Here is a 2,986-nt window from a genome sequence, read left to right on the forward strand (position 1 = left end):
TTGTTTTCCTCATACATCTTATTTAAGATTTATTTACAGGTTTATTGTCTTTGACTATACCGTTTAATTGTCAATTGTAATTATTTGTGATTCTCCTGTAAATCTCATGGTTTCACACATGACCCACTATGAACCGTCTGACCTGTTACTCCAAACAGCAGAAGCACTTCAATCTCCCCAGATTGCCCAAATAGAGCAGAGGCATGATAGCGCTCCCTGCAGTCGGTGTTATCAGGACAGGTATTGCCACAAAACATTCATACACGTGGTCGTCACTAATAAGCAGATCCCCGATGATGTACGCCAGCACTGGAGGGACGTATGAGGTGACGGTCATGACCATGCTGTTGGTGATGATCTGCAGAGCCTTCTTCTTCTTTGGATGGAGGTCTCCTCCTGCACGGAGGGAATTCTTCAGAGTCCAGAGGATGGAGGCATCACAGATGATGATGATGGGCAGCGCTATGATGTACACAAACATGGCCCAGGCACTGTGGCTCAGCTCAGCGATGACTATGGATACAGTCCCTTGAACCGCTGTGATGATCCAGACAGCAGCAGCCATGAGGAGCCGGGGAGTCAGACTCTTCCTGGTGCAGTAGGTGACGGGATGGACCACAGCCAGGTAGCAGTCCAGACAGATACAGGCAGTAAGAAGAGGTCGTCCTGCCAGGTTCAAGGCATACAGAAAATTGCTCAACATCTGGACGGAGTTGATGTGCCACAGGAGGAAGTTGCACAGCCCAAACGGGACAAAAACCAAGAAGATCAGGTCCATGATGGTGAGGTTGAGCATGAAGACGTCGTTGGGGGTGATGGAGGTTCCTGCTCTGTGCCTCTGAAGCAGCTCCCAGAGAACAGCAACACATGCAGGACATCCAACCAGAGAGCAGAGAGCGCTGAGAGAAGCCCAGACCATGATACCCTCTATCATGTCTCCGCAGTGTCCAGACTCTGCCTCTGAAGGCTCGCTGAAGTTGGAGGTTAGATTCTGAGAGCGAGGATACACGTGGAGGAGCATTTCTCACCAGCAGTGACACCTTGAGTTATCCAAGAGGGATCAGTGATAACCTCAAATTAAACAGGAATATATAAGATACACATGAAGCAACTCCAGAGTGGTTCTAACATTTCCCAGGTGTTCTTTTAGACTTTTTAACGAAGCGGTCAATTTGTTTATTTTATGAAAAATCAGGATTTGAATATGCAAGTGACACTGAGGATCATTTTACAGTTTTTGTCTGGACTGAGGTTTTCAGAAACAGAGAATCAAGCTGACTCCAGGTGCTGTAGATGTGGTTGGTTAATGTGCGGTAAGAAGAACTGGTTAAGTAGATAATATCTGCAAATACTTTGTTGAAATGAAGTTTTCTGTGCCCACAGGAAGAGGTCAAAGGTCAAGCGGATTGACCTCCATCAAACTAGTTTCAGAAAGTCTCTTTAACCACACAACAAATACCACTTTTTCTTACAGACGTATGTTAAGAAAGATTCATTTTTACATAAAATACCAAGTTTTGGGGGTTTTCATTCCTCTAATGCTGTGTAGTGATCAGTGACCCGAACCACTTTGTAGCATACAGTAGCATCAAATCCCAGTACTGACACCAGCTGTTGCTGTAGCTCTCTCCTTATATTTTCACCCGTTTTGGCTTCACTGGGGGGAAACATTACAGTGGTCAGTACGCGGCTCTTCGGCTGGAATTCAGGCGTAACATAAAGGCATGTAATGCGTATGTAACTGACCTTACGGTTACTGAGCGTCACTGCATGAGTCTGGTAGCCAGGTGAGCTCACTGTTTTTGAGCATTACATTTTCCACTGAAGCATTCAAAGTTCACACATTCAGTGTTTATATTGAATCAGTAGAAAGCAAAAGGAAGAGAGAGAATCATACAGAGAACTGCACTAAACACATGGGTATCCAACCCTAACCCACTAATTTTGGTGGAAAAGCAGCATTATCTCTCAACACCATTGTTGTAGTTCTACTTATCGTCACTAGATGGCAGCAACAGTTTGTTGTGAACAGCGAGCCGCGGGAATTATATGATGTGACGTAAACTTTCACATTTCTGTGGCCCCTGTGTGTAAAACTGATTAGCCTTTTTACAAAGACCAGATGTATTCAATCAATATTTTATGAGTCAGACAAAGGAGGAATTATTATTACAGTTTTCAATGATGATAGTCCAAAGAAAATAAAAATCTGCCAGTATTATTTTAACTGTTTTTCATGGCAATTGATGAAATATGTATCTAAGGTGGCCCTGAGGTACAAAACACAACATCACGGTAGAAAACACAAAGATATTTCAGAAAACACAATAAAATTTGTTAAATGTATTTTCTTATTTGTTTTTTTGTAAAAGCGTTGTGCTTCGTCTTGTTGTGTTTTCTGAAATGTTGATTTTAGTTCATTGTGATTTCTAAAAGGTTTTTTGTTTTGTTGTTTTGTGAAAAGCACTTTCTAACCTTTCAATTCTCTAAAATGTTGTGTTTTCTATTTTATCACTGTTTTGTGTCCAGTGTCGTGTTTAACACCTCAGGGCCACCGTATTTATTACTGAAGATTTCAGTTTAAGTAAAGACAGGATTATTTCAATCATAACAGTCTCAAAAAGATGTGTCAGCGCTATTCTGATGAAGTACTGTTGGACCTATTTTTGATATAAAGGATGATGGATCTACGTTGGCCCTGAGGTGCAAAACACAAGAGAACAGAAAACACAATAAGAAACCAAAAAATACAGCAACATTTTAGAAAACAACAAAACTTGTTAAACGCCTCTGTTCTGATTTTTTGTCTGATGCGTTTTCTGTTCATTGTTTTGAGTTCTCAAATGCTTTTGGCCACCGTATTTATCAGTGAAGATCTCAGGATTTTATCCAGTAAAACATAAAAGATGACTTTGGTTAGACAATGAGAGGAAAATTAAAGTTTTTTCACTCTCCGTAAAGCATCAGAACACGTGGGAGTTTTAGG

The sequence above is a fragment of the Pagrus pagrus genome (genome assembly GCF_965226575.1).
Source record: "Pagrus pagrus genome assembly, chromosome: 21".
Lineage (NCBI taxonomy): Eukaryota > Metazoa > Chordata > Actinopteri > Spariformes > Sparidae > Pagrus > Pagrus pagrus.